Source organism: Bos grunniens, chromosome 6 (assembly GCF_055505025.1).
Source record: "Bos grunniens cultivar Pamir isolate PY7600 chromosome 6, Bosgru_T2T1.0, whole genome shotgun sequence".
In the NCBI taxonomy this organism is placed as follows: domain Eukaryota; kingdom Metazoa; phylum Chordata; class Mammalia; order Artiodactyla; family Bovidae; genus Bos; species Bos grunniens.
The window spans coordinates 40,523,171-40,545,410 of NC_141170.1; the positions used below are offsets into that span (position 1 = coordinate 40,523,171).

At 37.5% G+C, this 22,240-nt stretch overlaps 1 protein-coding gene across 11 annotated transcripts in view; it reads right to left on the bottom strand.

Annotated features, from left to right (window-relative positions):
- ADGRL3 (adhesion G protein-coupled receptor L3) overlaps positions 1-22,240 on the bottom strand; it is a 949,445-nt gene that overhangs the window by 263,440 nt on the left and 663,765 nt on the right. The gene's annotated exons all lie outside the window — the stretch shown is intronic.

The window sequence follows — 22,240 nt, forward strand, 5'->3', positions numbered from 1 at the left end:
GAATTTTAAGGCAAGAAAGTATAATTACGGAGTTCAATTACTAAAGCCACTTTATATGAAAAAAATATTGGGTACAAGTAGAGAACCCATCATTTTCTTTCTACAAGGGATATGCAGTTGTATTTTATACATTTACTAAAGCACTTTACAGGGTTGTTAATCTCTTTTCCTAAACAAGGAAAGTTAACGATATATAGATTATGATAACAGAGTAACCTTCCCGTTTCAAGTAATATTCGACTTGTAATAAAGTCTGCTGATTCCTCTTATGAGGCACATTTCAAATAATTAATATGGCTCCCTGTTGATAGTAGCTGCTGTTGCTCCCAGCATTTTTCTAGCTAACAGCAGACACAGTGAAAAGGTTGTAATATACAAAGCCCCTCATAATGGTAGCTAAGAATATTGTGCATTCACTGGCCATGTTTCAGTGGAATACTAAAAGGACTATTATAAAAGTAATAAGAGAGCAATTGTGCACTATTACCAAGTTCATGTGTAATAGAGCATATTAAAAATTTCATATTAATTATAAAAACATCGGATGTTTACTTATGTTACATACTTTGTTGCAAAAACATTTTTATTTTTAAGGTCCTGTGTTGTTACAAATGAATCAGTTTCAAACTTTATTGATCATGTAAATGAAAATAAGAGTCATTTCATATTGGTTCGAAATAACCTCAGCATATAAAAGTGTTGATTTTATGTCTAACTAAGGAACATGGCTTTTACTACATATCATAACAGCCACTACGTATTCATACATACAGCATCTCATTTTATGCAACCAGTATCACTATAAGGTTTCAAAGGTAGGTACTATATAAGTATACACATATTTTTAAATAAAAAATGTAATAAAAATTTTAAATAAAAAATGTAAGTAACTAATAGGCAAAGAGCAAGGCCAGCAGCATTTTGACTTTTGACAAAAGCATTTGACAAACAAATTTGAAGTTTGTTCTTCTATATTATGTTTCTCAAAGAAAGTATACTAAACCTGGAAGTAATGTGTGTAGATTTCAGTGATTAAATTCTGACAAGTAACTGCCTTTGAAACTGTCACCTCTATATTCAAACTGAAGTAAATGGTCCCTTTAAATGGCACATTTGCCTCTGCTCTTGGGATAATCATGTAACTTCAGAGTGCTCCACCCACATATTTTAGGCAGTGCAGGGGTAGGGTAATTACAATTGCACAGGTTCTCTCCAAGGAGTGAGAGGTCTGAGCGCCACATTAGGCTCCGCAGTCTGAGAGTATTGTACCAACCCCTAGAACAATTTTAGTTTTGAAGGCCAGTAGGGGCTTAATGTCAGAGGGCTGTGGGAAAGAGAAACTCCCCTCTAAAAGGACACACACAAAGTCTCTCACATTCTAGGACTCAAGGCAGAAGCAGTAATTTTAGGTCAGACCCACCAGCTCACCTTGAAGAACGTTGAGAAGAGGCAGAAGGAAACTAAAGCTCACTGTCAAGATATAGACACTGGTGACAGTCATTCTGAGGAGCTCATTCTTACACGTGGACAATGGTACTGGTAAGCGCCAGTTTGGAATCTTTCCTGAAGTCTCTTAGCACTGGGACCTCGCCCTGACCACCAGCATGTTTACACCAGTACTGGGATGCATCAGGACAAGTAACTAACTGGGTGGGGCTGCCTTAAGATCCCCTGAGCCCACAGCCTCCCCAGGACACCACCCTGTATACCAGACGGCCCAGGATATGGTCCTTCATATCAGTGCACAGGCACTAGACCTGGGACCCTAGGTCCCTGTGGCCAAACATACCAGGCTCCAGCCCTGCCCATCATCAGTCAGATAATGACCCCAGGACCAGCTAAAACCATAATTAACTGCCATAAAATTTTCTCGTGGATTTATGGTGAATAATATTCAATAAGAAAAATGTGGTCAGCTTCAAAAAGAGCAAAGAGAGTAAAAAGCATATCAAATACATGTTTTTAAACATCTGACACATTTTCCTCCATAATTTAGTCTTATACCTAGTCTTATACCTAGTAGCTGGAATCAAGATTGCTAGGAGAAATATCAATAACCTCAGATACACAGATGACATCATCCTTATGGCAGAAAGTGAAGAACTAAAGAGTCTCTTGATGAAAGTGAAAGAGGAGAGTGAAAGAGTTGGCTTAAAACTCAACATTCAGAAAACTAAGATCATGGCATCCAGTCCCATCACTTCATGAGAAATAGATGGGGAAACAATGGAAACAGTGACAGACTTTATTTTGGGGGGCTCCGAAATCACTGCAGATGATGACTGCAGCCATGAAATTAAAAAACACTTGCTCCTTGCAAGAAAAGCTATGACCAACCTAGAGAGCATATTAAAAATCAGAGACATCACTATGCCAACAAAGGTCCATCTAGTCAAAGCTGTAGTTTTTCCAGTGTTCATGTGTGGATGTGAGTTGGACTATAAAAAAAGCTGAGCACAGAAGGATTGATGCCTTTGAACTGTGGTGTTCTAGAAGACTCTTGAGGCTCCCTTGGACTGCAAGGAGATCAAACCAGTCAATCCTAAAGGAAATCAGTCCTACATAGTCATTGGAAGGACTGATGTTAAAGCTGAAAATCCAATACTTTGGCCACCTGATGTGAAGAACTGACTCAATGGAAAAGACCCTGATGCTGGGAAAGACTAGGAGGTAGGAGGAAAAAGGGATGACCGAGGATGAGATGGTTAGATGGCATCAGCAAGCTCCAGGAGTTGGTGATGAACAGGGAAGCCTGGTGTGCTGCAGTCCATGGGATCATAGAGTCGGACAGGACTGAGAAGGTGAACTGAACTGATACCTAGTTTCACCTCATCCTTGTAACCACAGCTTTGTATATCTAAATATATGATATTCTCCTTACTTTTCCAAATTAAAAAGGATATTATCTGATTATTTTTCCTTCTGATTTTAATGCAGTTTTCTAAATTTCAAAGCAAAAAAAAACCATACTGAAAGTTTATAAGAATTACATTAATTCTGTAAACAGTTTGAAGAATAGACATTCTAAATAGTTTGTCTTCATATATTTTAAATTGACTTTTGTTTGAATTGCTTTTTAATAAAAATATTTTTGAAGTTGTCTATACTTTGTTTATAAGAATATTTCATTGTGCAAGTATTCTATTTTCCCTATTTTTAACAATATTTCTAAATTTTCTTGGTGACTTTCACTTATATTTTTTGACCTTCATTGTTATAATTAGTTATTGATTCTACCTTAATAGATCCTTAGAGCTATATACACTTAAAATAGCATTTTGATTATGATCTGTGATCTTTGTTTCTTATAAGAAATATATTCCCAGGTTAAGATTCACCTGCATACATTTGTATGCATTTGTATGAATACATTTGTATGCATTTGTATGAAGATGGCATTGTATGATGGCATTGTATGAAGATGTCATTTGTATGAAGATGTCATTTGTATGAAGGTATCATATATATGCATTTATGTATACACATGTATGTACATAGACTAGAGATCTCTTCAAGGAAATTGGAGATATTTCATTGTAAAACATACCATATATTTTGTATCCATTAATCAGTTGATGGACTTTGGGAATAATTTCCACCTTTTGACTATTATGAAAAATTCTGCTATGAACCTTCATCTACAAGCTTCTGTGTAGGCATATGTTGCAATTTTCTTGAATATATATACCTAGAATTGGAATTGCTGGGTCACACAGTAAATTCTATGTTTTAAACTTTTGTGGAAATGATTTCTAAAGAAGCAGTTATTAGTCACTAAGTTGCATCTGACTCTTTGCAATCCTGTGGATATATCCCCCTGTGCCCAGGACCCTGTGTTCATAGGATTTCAAAGGCAAGAATACTGGAGTGGGTAGCCTTTCCTTCTTTAGGGGATCTTCCTGGATTAGGGATTAAACCTGTGTCTCCTGCACTGGCAGGCGGATTCTTTACCACTGAGCCGACAGGTACCATTTTACTTTTCATTAGGGACATATTAGGGTTCCCCTATCACAGAGATGGTTTTCAGGGTCTTTTGCTTGTTTGTTCATTTTAAGCTGATAGTGTAGTTAAATTAGGATTGATAAAACCTTGAAATAATTAATATTAAGACAACTGGGAAGGGAATAATCTCACCAAATAAACATAGAAACAAGATTTCGGTCATCCACATTGAGAGAGAAGAGGAAAAAATGATCTGGCCAAAAAGTACACATATACACAGGAAAAGAAAAAGAGCAGCTTATATTCTGAAGTGAAAATGTATGAACCATCCAGTGTTAGGCATGCCCAAAATATAGAAAAATTAAGGGTGCTTGTTAGCAGAACCTGAAGGGCCATTTTGCATTTTGGAAAAGCCATTTTTTTCTATCTTCAATCTCTCTTTCAACTTTCATTTAATTTGCATCTCATTTAGGAATTCTGTGTGATTTCTACTGAAGTTCAAATATAGAAAAGACTTGGCCAGCACTAGGTACAGGAAAAGGCTTTTCCCCTCTCTTTCTGTCAATACCTTACTGGCACATCAGAACACAGAAATACATTTTTAGAACCATAGAATTTGGACGTCTGAAGACATTTGATAGCATATAGTCCCAAACATTTTAGAATAAGAAAACTGACATCTTGAGAAATTGGTGACTTTCAAAAGCCAAATCAAACCAGTGGTTGTCAAGAGTGATGTTAGAGGAACAGTGATAAAGGGGATACAGTAGCCTGCAGAAAACTGCCCTCAACTCCCTCTTACCTCTGAAGTCTTAGCAAGCTATTATTCTCAAGGTGTTTGGGTCATCAACTTTCAGGTGTGTAGACACCTTAAAGGGTTGAAAACTATTTATTTACAAAAATATGTACTTTTTTTTTTTCTATTTGGCTAGGTCTGTAAACTAAAGTCAGCTTAGTGTAACAGGTAAAATCATGCCCAGGACACAGAACTGCCTATCATAGTATTGGGATTCTGCCACATTTGAGCCATAGAATTATTAACAACATAAGTTATTAGCCAGTAACTATAGAGCTGTTTAACTTCTATGTGCCTTAATTTCCTCATTTGGATAAGGGGGATTATAATAGTATGGAGCTCATAGGGTATTCTGAAAATTAAATTTATACATATAGGGCTTCCCTGGTGGTTCAGATGGTAAAGAATCTGTCTTCAATGCAGGAGACCAGGGTTTGATCCCTGCGTTGGGAAGGTGCCCTGGAGAATGGACTGGTAACCCACTCTAGTATTCTTACATGGAGAATTCCATGGACAGAGGAGCCTAGCTGACTACAGTCCACAGAGTTACAGGGTTGGATACGACTGAGGAACTAACACACTTACAGCAATTAGAACAGTGCTTGGTGCGTGGCAAATTGCTTAGAATTTTTAGCTTTATGATTATTACTATTATAAATTCATTCATTCATTAATTCATCACACAAAATAAATGGAGTCCCTAATATGTGACAGGTGCCTTCTTAGGTAGCACATAACAAATGATAATCCACACTCTTACATAGGGGAAGATAGGCAATAAGCAATTAATACAACAAATATTATATATGTGAGATGCTGAAGGCAATGGAAACAAATTAAAATAGGCTAAAGGGGAACTGAAGTGGGACTGGCAGGTTGCAATTTTAAACAATGATCTGGAAGGCCTAATTTAATTTCTATGAATAGCATTTGAAAAGTTCAAGAAAAGGCAAGAGATACTATCTGACTTTTATAGGAAATTGTAAAAAGATAAAAATATGGATGAGTCCAAATCTATTTCTATTAATTAAGAATGAAAGACCAAAATGTGCTGCTATCAAATGGTTTTCCTAACATATTTATTTCAAATTTTACACACAGACACATTAATAATGTCACTTATAAGTAAAAGAGCACACAAATAAAATATAGCAGTATGTAGTTGGCAATACAACTTTGTTCCTGAAATAAAAACATACTTTAATAACAAAGTCCCCACTGGTTTCTCCAGTTACACCAACTTTCAAATCAAATTTTCCTCATTTTCTATACAGTGCTGTAAACAAATTTAATAGTTTATGGCCATCCAGGAACATTTCATGCCTTCTTTTTGTTTGCTTTAAATTTTCAACTTCTGAACTTAATTATTTCCTCTAGAGATATGACATTTTACCCTTCTTACAAACAATAATATAGATCTCATATTTTTGTTCATGGGGTTTTTAATGAGATTCATTTTCCTTTTACAAGCTTTAGAATGATAGCAAGTGATAACTCTCCATTTCTCTGCCCTACTATAATAATGATTCCATGTAGAAGGGGGGAACCTATCATTGTTGTTCAGTCAATAAGTCATGTGCAGCTCTTTGTGATCCCATGGACTGTAGCATGCCAGCCTTCCCTAAACTCCACTACGTCACAGAGTTTGTTCAAATTCATGTCTATTGAGTTAGTGACGCTATCTAACCATCTCATACACTACCAGCCCCATCTTTTTTGCCCTCAATCTTTTCCAGAATCAGGGTCTTTTCCAGCAAGACAATTCTTCACATAAGGTAGCCAAAGTATTGGAGCTTAAGGTTCAGCAACAGTCCTTCCAATTAATATTCAGGGTTGATTTCCTTTAGGATTGACTAGTTTGACCTCCTTGCAATCCAAAAGACTGTCAAGAGTCTTCTACAATACCACAGTTCAAAAGCATCAATTCCTCTGTGGTCAGCCTTGTTTATGGTCCAACCTTCACATCCATACATGACTACTGGAAAAAATCACAGCTTTGACTATATGCACCCTTGTCGGCAAAGTGATATCTGTACTTTTTAATATGCTGTCTGGGTTTGTCATAGCTTTCCTTCCAAAGAGGAAGCATCTTTTACTTTCATGGCTGCAGTCACCATCCACAGTGATTCTGGAACCCAAGAAAATAAAATCTGTTACTGCATCCACTTTTTCCCCTTCTACTCGCCATGAGTGATGAGATGGGATGTCATAATCTTAGTTTTTTGAATGTTGAATTTCAAGCCAGCTTTTTCACCACCAGACACATGCACAACTGAGTGTCATTTCCACCTTGGCCTCTTCATTCTTTTTGGAGCTATTATAGTAACTGTCCTCTGCTCTTCCCCAATAGCACAGTGGACACTTCCTGACCTGAGGTGCTCATCTCCGGTGTTGTATCTTTTTGTCTTTTCATATTGTTCATGGGGTTCCTGAGGCAAGAATACTGTAGTGGGTTGCCATTTCCTCCTCTGGTGGAGCACATTTGTTAGAACACTTCACTTTGACCTGTCTTGGATAGCCCTGCTCGATATGGCTCACAGCTTCACTGAGTTATGCAAGGCCCATCACCACGAGAAGTGACCCGTGAAAGGGGGGAGGGGGGCGACACACACTACACTGCCTTCAAGAATGGCATATGAGGTTTTTTCTAAGTTTTTCAAATACTCTGAAAGTAGATGAGCCTCCTCAAAAAAGAGCTTAATTTTTTTGTTGTTGTTGAAAATAATCTCAGCTACTGATTTAAAAAAAAAAATAGCAGAGATCAGTGTGTTGTATGTGCTGATGGAAAACTGGGTAAATAATCTCAGCTACTGATTTAAAAAAAAAAATAGCAGCGATCAGTGTGTTGTATGTGCTGATGGAAAACTGGGTGTGCCTAGTATTACAACAGCTTGCTTTTCTGTCTTCATATAGTCTGACTATAACTGTCTGGCATTCAAAAAGCTAGCTTTCAGGTGAAGATGTAACACCAATCAAAGGTAATTACTGAAGAAAAGAGTTGTAAATTTGCCAATTTAATGACTATTTTTCACTCTGGCTTCCATTCCCCCCTTCATCCAATTACTCACACTTATTTTCAGTGACTTTACTAACATATGAGGTAACAGAGAAACAACTACATTTATTGAGGATATAAAGTCATTGAAGGAGGCTCAAAGGTCATTGATGGGATTCTCTGTAGATATCACTTGCCACACAGAAAACAAATAGAGTAATTTGAAGGTAACTTCTGTGCGTTTTGTTTATGTTTGGTGTGTATTTCATCCAGCAAATATTTCTTCATTACCCGATCCCATTCTGTGATCAGTATTAACAGTAACCATAGAAACAAGAAACTAGAATGATTCAATAAAAAGATTGCAGCTTGAACACATGTTTAGGTAATTGCAATGAAGTATGATACGTACCCAGATAGAGGTGAGAGTCAGAGCACAACAATAGCACTGGACTGAAGAAAGTGAAGTGAGGGAAGAACAGGATCTGAAGAAAGATGAGACTGAGGGAACAGCAAGTAGCAATGTAGTTAATGAGCATGGCAGGCACCCGGCAGTAGAAGGAAGGATATGAGGTAACGCCTGCCAATAAAATGAGTGGGAGGGATACAGGACAGGAATCCACAAAGGAGGGTAGACAGAAAAAGCCAATTAAAATAATATAAAAATTGAAAAATGTATTAAAAAGGAAAGAATTAAAAAATACATGTGAAGGAGAATAGACTATACCACCCCAAAGCATGCCACTCTGATTTATCTGAATTAAAGTTACTTGAGAAAGAAATGATACATAAAGATACTCTGGCCCTTCTTGGTCTCCCTGAAAGCAGGACATAAATCTCCCATGCGAAAGGTATCCTCTCTGCACCAGGAAGACAGAAGGCATGACTGTCCCAGAGACAGGGCTGAGAAAGCTGCATAAACAAGCCTTGTTACTTCTTCACTAACTGCTCCAAGTTCATACCTTTTTGTCTTACAATGGTCAATTCCCTGAGTCATATTTTTGGAGGCAATGTTGTTTCCGATATCATGGCCTATATTGTTTCACTGGTCTCCTCCCAAGCCTCTTTCCCCATCCCACCCAGAATATGGGATGCAAACCCCAAATATCATATAATTTCATCTGTAAATTACTTGAGTATGTGTCTTTAAAATAAGAGTTCTTTAAAACAACCACAATACCATTATGATACCTAAAAATTAAGAAGATACACTGTGAAAGGAATTTAATGTAAAATTCAATGGAGCAATTTTCAGGAAGAATTGCCTTTCATATCCGAGAGAAATGAAACCTGTCGGCCTGCAAAATACCTCATTGGTTGTAGGTTTGAAATTGTATTGGATGGAGGAATGTTTTATATTGATGATGAATTTCAGGTGCTCACAGATATAGAGGGGGAATCTATTTTACAAAGCCATACAAATGCTTCCCTTTCTTTCACAAGTGTGAAAAATAGACTTGGTGGTTAAAATGACAAACACTGAATTTTGGAGGCATCACTTCAAAATTATTCCTTGAAGTCTCAAAAACCTATTGTAGCAAGGTTTACAAAAATAAACTAGAAAGAGAATAAAAAAAGGAAAATGAATCAGAGCATTTCTCTTTCCTGAATTTCTAGTGTTTATAGAAAAACTACAGTCCTCTGTTAGTAGTTTTTATAGTCCTATAAGAACAAAGAGGAATGAACACTTTGAATACTGAAGAACATATTAATTAAAATGATTATTTTCTACAAGACTAATATCAAGAAGCACCATGTGAGGTAAATGTTGCTTCCTATTATAGAAATGCAGTAACTAAAGCTTTATAAGGTTAAGTGTATTTTCAAAGGTTACACAACAGTGTGGGTGGGAATCAGGTTTCAAGTCCAGAAACCATGTTCTTAGAATATAGCTTACTGCCTCCACATCCTATAAATATACCCACGAGGGCGGAGAGAGGCAAATACACTAAAATTCTGAAATTTTTAGTTCTCCTTTTCTAAGCTAACCTAAAACTAAGTATTTACATTACTAAATCACAGAACAATTGGGATTCTAAAATTATTTTCCTCAAACAATGGACAAAACATTATGTACTATTTAATAATAGGTTAACTGTATTAGTCTTCCCTTGGAATTTTTAATTTTATTTTAATGGAGGTGTTAAAAATGATAAGGTTCAGTAACACAGATCTCCTTGAATCATTTTGAATCCAACAGTTAGAAAAAAAGACTTTTGAGGCAGTCTTCCTCTCCATACACAACTCTTTCTTTCCTAATGTTTATCATCATTGTACTAACCCCATGCTCTGCATAGAAGAAAATACAATTGAAGTAGGTAATATTCAGACCTATTCCACTGGCAGTATGTGTTCAGGGTGCAGAACTGTGAAAAGCTAGATTGGAAAAAAACATAGGCTAACCTAATGACCAGAATTGTGATGTTAGCATGAAAACAGGGGTCATAAACTTCAGTTGATCAATCAGCACAGGCCATAGAAGAGGCTGTTTCTAAGACTTTTTCTCTTTCAGAGCAATTCTGATTTAGGAATTATAGTCTCCTCAGATATTCTGCTTATAGCTTATGGAAGATAGAACAACATCTCTTCAAAGATGCCTATCTCCTAATCTTCAGAATCTGTGAATATGTTATTTTATATGGCAGGAAGGACTTTATAGATGTGATTATGGTGGTGATAGAGAGATTATCCTTATGTCAGTAGTTCTTGAAAGTCAAAAAGGGAGGCAGAAGAGTAAGTCAGATTGATGCAATGTGAGAAACACTAAATAAGTCATTTCTGGCATTTAAGATGGAAGAAGGGGACCTGAATCAAGGAATCAGGGCTGCTTCTAGAATTGATAAACATAAAGATTCTTTACAGTCTACAGAAAGAACTACTTTTAGTCTAATAAGACCTATGTCGAACTTCCATCTTAGAGAAATATAAAGAAATAACAAATTACCATTGTTTATCCTTCTAAGTTTGTGGTACTTTGTTCCATCAGTGATAGAAAACTAAGACACGATACAATAAATAGTGATGTGCTTAGTTGCTCAGCCATGTCTGACTCTTTGAGACGCCATGGACTGTAGCCCATCAGGCTGCTCTGCCCATGGGATTCTCTAGAAAAGAATACTGGAGTGGGTCTCCATTCCCTTTTCCAGGGGATCTTTCTGACCCAGGGATCAAACCCAGACCTCCTGCACTGCAGGCAGCTTTTTTATCATCTGATCCACCAGGGAAGCCTTATATATATATCTTAAACACATTCCGTTCATATTAATGAACTAATTATTTGAATAGCTAATACATGGATGTGGTACACATTTAACTGCGATAAAATGATAGGATTAATCATATTGATACTTCCCACAGGCAATCTCTTTTATCTAGTATATCATTCTGGAGTTATTCTATGCCCTTATAATACACTCACATATACACAATCTACCATGTATTTATTTATTTGAATTGCTGCCATATTATAACACACTGAGATTCTGCATTTTGTCAGGACTGCTCTAAATGACAGTTCTAGAGCTTCAACTGCTTAACCACATGTTTATAATGCATACAAATTCCTGCATCACATTATTAAGAATGTACAATCATCTAAAATACAGCCAATAGTATAGATAGGACAAAGTTCTTTTAATCAAAAAAGAGATCATTTCACAAGGCAACATAACTTGATGACTGTAAATAAATGATAAGCATAAAACACAACTATACAAAACTAGGCAAAACAAAAATCAGAGATGGGATACTTTCCTTGGAAATCATCTAGCCCAACTCTTGTGATTTACAGGAGGAAATAGCATGAATGGGGAAGCCTGGTGTGCTGCAGTCTATGGGGTCTCAAAGAGTCAGGACATGACTAGGCAACTGAACTGAAGATATAGGACTCACCTAAGGTCACCCTCTAGTTAAGGGCAGAGACAGACATAGCATAATAATTATACAAATTTTAGTATTCTGTCTTTTTATCATTTTTTATGAGGAATTTTACAAAAGTTAAAAATTTACAGCAAAATTAAGGAAGAGGTAGAGCTTTCCTATATATCCTGTCCCACACAGGTGTAGCCATTATCCATGCTCCCCACCACAGTGGTACATTTATTACAACTGATGAACTGACTCTGTCACTTTATAATTGCCCAAAGTCCATTTAGTATTAGGGCTCATTTTAGGTGTTGTATAGCCAACAGATTTGGACAAATGTATAATGATATCAGTCCACGATTATGGTATCATATGAGTATTTTCACAGCCCTAAATTTGGCAATAAGGAGTTCATGATCTGAGCCATAGTCAGCTCCCGGTCTTGTTTTTGCTGACTGTATAGAGCTTCTCCATCTTTGGCTGCAAAGAATATAATCAATCCGATTCTGGTGTTGACCATCTGATGATGTCCATGTTTAGAGTCTTCTCTTGTGTTGTTGGAAGAGGATGTTTGCTATGACCAGTGCATTCTCTTAGCAAAACTCTTTTAGCCTTTGCCCTGCTTCATTCTGTATTCCAAGGCCAAATTTGCCTGTTACTCCAGGTGTTTCTTGACTTCCTACTTTTGCATTCCAGTCCCCTATAATGAAAAGGACATCTTTTTTGGGTGTTAGCTCTAAAAGGTCTTGTAGGTCTTCATAGAACTGTTCAACTTCAGCTTCTTCAGCATTACTGGTTGGGGCATAGACTTGGAATACTGTGATACTGAATGGTTTGCCTTGGAAATGAACAGAGATCATTGTCTCATTTTTGAGATTGTATCCAAGTACTACATTTCAGACTCTTTTGTTGAGCATGATGGCTACTCCATTTCTTCTAAGGGATTCCTGCCTGCAGTAGTAGATATAATGGTCATCTGTGTTAAATTCACCCATTCCAGTCCATTTCAGTTTGCTGATTACTAGAATGTCGATGTTCACTCTTGCCATCTCCTGTTTGACCACTTCCAATTTGCCTTGATTCATGGACCTAACATTCCAGATTCCTATGCAAATGGTGATTGCAGCTATGAAATTAAAAGATGCTTACTCTTTGGAAGGAAAGTTATGACCAATCTAGATAGCATATTGAAAAGCAGAGACATTACTTTGCCAACAAAGGTCCATCTAGTCAAGGCTATGGTTTTTCCAGTAGTCATGTATGGATGTGAGAGTTGGACTGTGAAGAAAGCTGAGCGCTGAAGAATTGATGCTTTTGAACTGTGGTGTTGGAGAAGACTCTTGAGAGTCCCTTGGACTGCAAGGAGATCCAACCAGTCCATTCTAAAGGAGATCAGTCCTGGGTGTTCTTTGGAAGGAATGATGCTAAAGCTGAAACTCCAGTACTTTGGCCACCTCATGCGAAGAGTTGACTCATCGGAAAAGACTCTGATGCTGGGAGGGATTGGGGGCAGGAGGAGAAGGGGACAACAGAGGATGAGATAGCTAGATGGCATCACTGACTCAATGGATGTGAGTTTGAGTGAACTCCGGGAGTTGGTGATGGACAGGGAGGCCTGGCGTGTTGCAATTCATGGGGTCACAAAGAGTCGGACACGACTGAGTGACTGAACTGAACTGACAACCCTAAAAATTCTCTGTGCTTTGCTGACTCATCCTTTCTCCTCCTTTATTTCTCTTATTTTTATGACAGAGAATGGAGAAAGTGTAGAAACTTGGCTGGACAAAATAATGCCAGGAATGCTGCATTATAGGAAAATTAAGTTTTATATAAAAGGGAGACATGGAGTCAATCCACTTTCACAAAATTATCTAGGTCACAGATTTACAGTGAGAATGAAATCAATAGTGACATAAAGATGACTACTGTCTAGTATAGAATCAAGGTTCATTAAACACACTTTACCACTCCTACCCCTTTACTAACTATTTCCTTTTGGCTTATTTCATTGTTGTGTGGTGATTTTCTGATACCTAATTCATCAGTCAATATAAATGATAAGTGTAAGTAATGAAAAATAATTTATTTTTTAAAATTGCTTTTTTATTATCTAATTTTGACGAGGAGGAAATTAAGACATGAAAATTTTGGATTAAACTGGAATCATTCTTTGTCATGTTTTCCAACATTCAGAATCTAATTGTGCAGTGGGATATTAAAATGTGGGCTATTATGTATCTGCTGAATTTCTTGTTACTATTAGATATATTTGGCATGTTAAGAATATAATTTTGTGCAGCATTGTGGTAATAAAGTGATTATGATGTTCTTGATGATATATCATTGTCCAAGAGTTTGTAAATTTTTAAAATAAAATACCAAATGTTAGTTTTATACCAGTTATTGATCATGGAACTTGCAAAAACTGAGTAAAATAACTCTTTATCTCAAATAATGGCAAAATAAAAAGAAATGGTGAGTAGCTCTCATTAATATCCTCAATTACTCATTTATTCATTAGGACAAATATTTAATGAATGCCTACTATACCTTGTGGCTCAGCTGGTAAAGAATCTGCCTGTAATGCAGGAGACCTGGGTTCGATCCTCGGGTTGGGAAGATCCCCTGGAAAAGGGAAAGGCTACCCACTCTAGTATTCTGGTTTGGAGAATTCCATGGACTGTATAGTCCATGGGGTCACAAAGAGTTGGACATGACTAAGTGACTTTCACTCATATGACTGATACCAAGTGTTGGAAATAAGTAAACTGTTAACTCTTGAAATCTATAATCAGAGGTAAAAACTATGGGATTTAAGTGAAAAATCAACTTGTTAAGGTAAAGGGAGCCCAATAAATATGTGTGTGTCTCAGAGTAATTGTTCAACAAATATTTATTAATTGCATCTATAAGAAAGACAAAAATAACCTTGATTATTAACAAGTAAAATCTCCTCGGGTGACTCAGGAAAGACTGGCAGGGGACCAGCACAAGGCAGATACTGTGACTTTGTAAGACTAAAATTGTCATGTTCACTCTCCTAATTCTCTTATGATATTTGGAAATATGATTCACAATATTTAAAAGTGCTTTTTAAGAGAGAGAAGAAGAGGTGTTTTCCATGGCATCTGATTTATGGCAAGAAATGCATAAAGGGCATAGTCTGTTCATCTCTTGAATCCACTTATTTTCTTATAATTAAATTCAACTATCAAAACAATATCAAAAAGATAACAATTATTTAACCTGATTTTCAACATGCAGCCTAGGTATCAAATTCTAAAGAATAAAAAAGATGATGTTGGCTTTATACTCATTTTATGTAATGAAAACTTACATAATATTTATAAATGTATGTTCTCCAGAAGTTGTGTGCTATGTGGGAAAATATGAGTAGCAATTGTGTGCATATTTATATTTATTGTCACATGCACACATAAACACACACCCTCAAATTATTCTAGGATTTCTAAACTTGTTTAAACATTTGTTAAAATTTTATAAATATTAAACTGAAACACCCTTTCACTTCTCTAATTTGCCTTGTTGTTCAGTTGCTCAATCATGTCTCTTTGCGACCCCATGGACTGCAGCACACCAGGCTTCCCTGCCTTTATTGGAAGAGTAAGCTCACTGAACACACAAAGACTTTACATAGGACAATCCAGGTATAAGACTCCATGAGAGCTGGAAGGATAACAACTTCAGTTTCCATGTCTTCTGTGCTGTTCTAGGACTCACTTGAATGTTTTGCTGCTACCGCTGCTAAGTCGCTTCAGTCGTGTCCGACTTTGTGCGACCCCATAGATGGCGGCCCACCAGGCTCCCCCATCCCTGGGATTCTCCAGGCAAGAACACTGGAGTGGGTTGCCATTTCCTTCTCCAATGCATGAAAGGGAAAAGTGAAAGTGAAGTCTCTCAGTCGTGTCCGACTCTTTGCGACCCCATGGTCTGCAGCCCACCAGGCTCCTCCGTCCATGGGATTTTCCAGGCAAGAGTACCGGAGTGGGGTGCCATTGTCAATGCATTTCTGATGAAAATTCATTTATGGCCATAAATGCACCCAGTCTCATCTGGTGAAAATTCACAATAAAGACATAGACAATCAAGATGAATGTTAAAAACACTACGCTTCAAATCATAAACAAGGCAAATAGTAAAACTCTGGGAAAATTTCCATCACATATGGAAATAAATTCACAGTGCAACTAATTTTGCTTAATTAAAAAGTGTTACAAATTTATAACTATTTCACCTCTCTCATCTTGTCCATTTCTAGCAGAAAACATTTATGGGGCTCTTGAAGATGTCTCTACCAAATGAGATACACGGCAATTCTCCAAATACAGACTTTAACCCAATGTGTTTATATAAAGTAGATCTTTTTAAAAACACTCTTCTGTTTGGAGAGAATGGATACATGTACATGTCTGACTGAGTTCCTAGCTGTTCACATGAAAATGTCACAATATTGTTAATTGGCTATAACCCAACACAAAATAAAAAGCAGGGGAAAAAAACCTTCTATTGTAACTTTATCAATTTTACTCCCCTCAAAACATTTATTAAGTAGGTGACAATTACATAATTACAATAAATTGTAAAAAATTGGATAAATTGACACTATAATTCTATTTATTTATCTGTATTTAATGAATTGAACATATTTAATGCCATAAAGGAAAGACTAGAACTGTGTATTTAGGATAAAAGGTTCAGTTCAGTTCAGTTCAGTCGCTCAGTTGTGTCCGACTCTTTGTGACCCCATGAATCGTAGCACGCCAGGCCTCCCTGTCCAACACCAACTCCCGGAGTTCACCCAAATTCACGTCCATCGAGTCAGTGATGCCATCCAGCCATCTCATCCTCTGTTGTCCCCTTCTCCTCCTGCCCCCAATCCCTCCCAGCATCAGAGTCTTTTCCAATGAGTCAACTCTTCACAAGAGGTGGCCAAAGTACTGGAGTTTCAGCTTTAGCATCATTCCTTCCAAAAAAATCCCAGGGCTGATCTCCTTCAGAATGGACTGGTTGGATCTCCTTGCAGTCCAAGGGACTCTCAAGAGTCTTCTCCAACACCACAATTCAAAAGCATCAATTCTTTGGTGCTCAGCTTTCTTCACAGCCCAACTCTCACATCCATACATGACCACAGGAAAAACCATAGCCTTGACTAGACGGACCTTTGTTGGCAAAGTAATGTCTCTGCTTTTCAATATGCTATCTAGGCTGGTCATAACTTTGTTTCCAAGGAGTAACTGTCTTTTAATTTCATGGTTGCAGTCACCATCTGCTGTGATTTTAGAGCCCCCAAAAATAAAGGGTTATGGTGCCTGAAAAGTGTTATTCGAATTACTTCAAATGAGAACTAGCAAATGAAAATTTGCTTCTAGGATCACAGAAGCAAGCAACAACAAGAAAAGTATAGATTAGGGTCTTCACAATAAAGAAGTTTGTTCCCTGGAGTACAGAGCCAGGAAGATGGCCTGCTGTGCTTGTATTTTTAGAGTTCTGCTTCAAAGATTATCCTAGCATGCTAAGAAAAACATAACATGTTAAATTTTCTTATCCTCCCCTCTAATAGAAAATATACAGCAACACTTATTCACAAAGTAGAATGATAAAGCACGTTAAATGTACTTGAAAAAAAAGTTCATAGGTGGATGGCAAAAAATGCTTACACTCTGCCCTTAGCCCTGGTCCCCACGGAAGGGTACAGAATATGAAGAGTAGCAGCCTGGATTTGGTTGAATAAATGCTATAAATGGAGAAGTGCGACAGCACAGGTCTCCAAGTAAAAGCTACTGAGCATGTGTTACTCTCAAATGATGCCCTTCAGGCATTTTTCCTCACAGCTCCTGAGTCAGTAAAAATTAGAGAAGGCATACCTATAGGAGAATTAGAATGAGAACTTTGGATACTGTAGTATAAGAAATTTACCACAAGTTATTTCTGAATTGAAAGGAGTTGAAAAATTCAAATATATTAATTATAGGTCCAGGATCAAAGAAGTTCTTTATATGTGTAATGATATAGTTGCTTCCCTGGTGGCTCAGCAGTAAGAATCTGCCTGCACTGCAGGAGACCCAGGTTCAATTTCTGTGTCAGGAAGAGGAGGCTCAGAGGGTTAAGAATCCCCCTGCAGTGAGGGAGACCTGGGTTTGATCTCTGGGTTGGGAAGATCCCCTGGAAAAGGGAATGGCTACCCATTCCAACATTCTGGCCTGGAGAATTCCATGGACAGAGGGGCTTGGCAGGCTACAGGCCATGGGGTCTCAGAGTCGGAAACAACTGAGAGACTTTACTTTCACTTTGATCATAAAATTAGTTTTTTTTCTCCAAAGAAAAGAAATAAGGAGATGCCTATTTTCCCCACAATCAGGCCAATTAGCTCAGAACTGTTTTCCTCTCTTTTCATTAATCCATGGAATCTGTGAGAGGATCGATCATGAAGAAAGCCCAGCAGGACCTGCCAGCATGTTCAGTTAGTTGTTGGAGATCAATATACACCCACGAAAGACATGAATTCAGAAATTTCTGTGCAAAAGGTATTCCATGTATAGGCTTCCAATAGTGGGACCAGAGTGCTTCAAATATGATAAGACTAGATTTTTACACCAAGAAATAAAAGGGTATGGATAGTCTCCAAGGATGACGACAGTGAATTTTACCATGTAATTCTTTTCATAAACTCTAAACTATATCATTGTATAGAATGAAACTGCATGTAGCGAAATTTTGACAACACCCCTCTGTGTGCTAAAATGCTGTCAGCTGAAAAGTCAGAACTCTTTGTGCAAATTGTTCATTTTTGGCAGATTTATCCCACTTTTATGTTTGCAGTCTTAATCAAAAGAATTTGAAAAAATTAGAATTTAGCTTTACACTCAAAGAATAGCAAAGCACTATTAGCATAATTTAGAGGTACTTGGCATTTATATTATAGTTATCTATGAAAAGTTAAAGTTGTCATAAAAGTGAAAATATTTATAAAGTAAAAGTATAGAGTTTGATTGCTGGGAGAAATATCAATAACCTCAGATATGCAGATGACACCACACTTATGGCAGAAAGTAAAGAAGAACTAAAGAGCCTCTTGCTGAAAGTAAAAGAGGAGAGTGAAAAAGTTGGCTTAAAGCTCAACATTCATAAAACTAAGATGGCATCAGATCCCGTCAATTCATGGCAAATAGATGGGGAAATGGTGGAAACAGTGACAGACTTTATTTCTTGGGGCTGCACAATCACTGCAGATGGTTATTGCAGCCATGAAATTAAAAGGCACTTACCCCTTGGAAGGAAAGTTATGACCAACCTAGACAGCATATTCAAAAGCAGAGACATTACTTTGCCAAGAAAGGTCCGTCTAGTCAAGGCTATGGTTTTTCCAGTGCTCATGTATAGATGTGAGAGTTGGACCATGAAGAAAGCTGAGCACCAAAGAATTGATGCTTTTGAACTATGGCTTTGGAGAAGACTCTTGAGAGGCCCTTGGACTGCAAGGAGATCCAACCAGTCCATCCTAAAGGAAATCAGTCCTGAATATTCATTGGAAGGACTGATGCTGAAGCTGAAACTCCAATATTTTGGCCACCTGATGCGAAGAGCTGACTCATTTGAAAAGACCCTGATGCTGGGAAAGATTGAGGGCAGGAGGAGAAGGGGAACAGAGGATGAGATGGTTGGATGGCATCACGGACTCAATGGACATGAGTTTGAGTAAACTCCGGGAGTTGGTTATGGACAGGGAGGCCTGGCCTGCTGCAGTCCACGGGGTTGCAAAGTGTCGGACATGACTGAGCAACTGAACTGAACTTGGTTACTCGGACAGTTCTATCAAATATATCAGAAGATCCTATTACAATTTTCCCTGGAACTTGCTAGTGTTAATAGACAGATGCCGGGGTCCAGCCCCGGCTGATTCAGGGTATTCGAAGGAGAGATGGCATAGGCGACCTATTTATTTAAATATTTATCAAAGATATAAAGAGTAATAGAATGAGGATAGCTCAGAAGGAAAATTCAGTGAAGAAAAGAGGCTGAAATAAGGATAGCTCAGTGAGGAAATTTAGTGGAGAAAAGAGGCTGAATAATTCAGCCAGAAGGTAAGAGAAAGAATGACATGGTGAGATCAAGTTTCGGTGAACAAGGCCCGCACTTTATTTTCCCAAGCAGTTTTTATACCTTAAGTTATGCATAGAGGATAATGAGGGAAGGGGTAGAGTCATGCAGCAAGCCAGGCTTTTTTCCTGCAAACTTATCATATGCAAAAGCTTAGGTGATTTGCATCATCTTCTGGCCCGGAGGCCTGTTAACATTTTAAGACCCTTTCTTCAGAAAACTTATTTTTCTCTAAAGGTGATTGGTCAGGAGCCACCCTCCAAAAGCATTAGATAAAGTTGCATTCCTACAGAGCAAAGGTGTGGTGGGCTATAACAAGAAAAAGAATTAACTCAAGGGTCCCAGGTTACAAACATTAAAGCTACTACTTACACCAATTATATTAATCAATACACTGCCAGGGACATAGCAGGTAAGGGATATGGAAACTTAGCAGCAAACATTGGCCCAACAAGTGAAAATCCCTTCACCAATACAATTTCTAATCAATCTTTTAACTGCTCAAAAGAATCTGTGTTTAGACAGTTTAGAACATCTCCTGCCTCTCACAGTTGGGAGGCTCTGAACAATCACATGTGGCCAGAAAAACCTATTCAGGCAGGCTAGAGGATTTCCAAAGGAGTTTGTAGGTTGAAACACTGTCACACCCAGGAATTATTAACTGGAGCTGTAAGCTAACTCTTTTTTCAGAGAGGTAGTGGGGGACAGCCCCCCGTAAAGTCAGAGGTGTAGGTGAAAGCACAAAGCAGAAAGTAGGCAGACTCTGGTTTTGGGTGTAAATGCTCGAGAATTTCCAGGGGGACTCCTGAGGCTCGATCCCACCTTTGTGTATGCCGAGCCTCCTTCCTCATGACCTTTGTCATGGGTGGAGCTCCTCACGCTGGCTCCCGGCAGTGATAGAATTCCAGTTGAGCTATTCCAGATCCTGAAAGATGATGCTGTGGAAAGTGCTGCACTCAATATGCAATATGCCGGCTCCCGGCAGACAGAAAGAACATTCTTTTGAAGAGAACTTGAGCTCCATGAAAAACTTACGTTTGGAGATGCCAGTGATCATCTCGCTGCATGTGGAGGAAGTCATGAAACAGGAGTCAATCACAAGCAAGCTGAGCTTCTGGATGAGCGAGATAGAGCCTTGACAATATAAATGAACGCTTCCTTTTTAGGTCTGAAGCAAGCCTCTGTCTTTGGAAGTCTACGTATGTCAGACATCTAATTCCTTCCTTTAGCTTTAGCCAATTTGAATTGAGTTTTTCTTAATTTAAATAAAACCATCTTGTTTGTGTAGAAATGTGTCGTGTGTCTGGGTAGCAGAAGTATTTTCTTCCCTTAATAAGCACACCTTACAAAAGGAAGCTAATCACTTCAGCTTTTTTCCCTTGGCCATTCAAAAACTTACTAACATAGCCATGATTCAATTAATTCAACCACCTATAACTCAACTAACACATCTTAATTTATCACTTTTTGAATGGGAATATATTGAGAGCTAATATACGATTAAAAAAAATTGCTTATTATCATACCTCCTAAAGTGCTTATTAACTGTCAATAAAGGGGAGATGCCTTAGAAAGTTCAGACAAAAATATCTACAAAAAATAGAGAAACTAGCTAAATCACTAAATGTTGGTGATGATAAAGCATTAACTCATTAAGGAGAATATTCATTTCTGGAAATTAACTATACTGAAATACTTTTATATCTTGAAAATGCACTTTTAGGGACATTAGGGATCAATCAATATTGTTAAATCCTACTATGAGCTGCTAATATTATATAGAAGTGCTGGACTTTGTTACTGTATCCTCCTTTAGTACAGAACAAGTAATTTAGCCTTATTTTATGATACCAAGGACTTCTCTGGTGGCTCAGTTGGTAAAGAAACTGCCTGCAATGCAGAAAACAAGTGTTGATCCCTGGGCCGGGAAGATCCCTTGGAAAAGGAAATGGCAACCTACTCCAGTATCCTTGCCTGAAAAATCACATGGACAGAGAAGCCTGGTTGCCTACAGTCCACGGGGTTGCAGAGTCAGACACTGTTTTGTGATTAAACCACAACTACCATCATGATACCACGAGGCATCACAATATTTTTACTTTTCTTTTTTTATATTTCATTGCTACAATGACAAAGAATTCTAGAATTCTTCACTTTACTCTAGAATCCAACATCTTATTTCTGTGAGATAAATGTGAGAATCTATTAAAAAATAATAGCTAGAGAATGAATAGAATTCAAATCCTTTCAATTTAATTCAAAGTTTCTTCCATGTTTTGGTATATACAAATCATTGTGTCTTACCATTAATATTTTACATCAAGTGCTAGTGCTGTACTCAAATAGCCATTATGTTCTAAATGCTCATAGAAATGTTATCTCAAGAAAAAAATCACATAAACCTTCCAAAAGCGACTATCTATAGCCTCTACTTTAGTGATGACTTTACTGATTACCCATCTTACCATAACCCAAATAAGATTAACCATCACTAATCTTATTTCTGAAAATAAACATATTCTTAA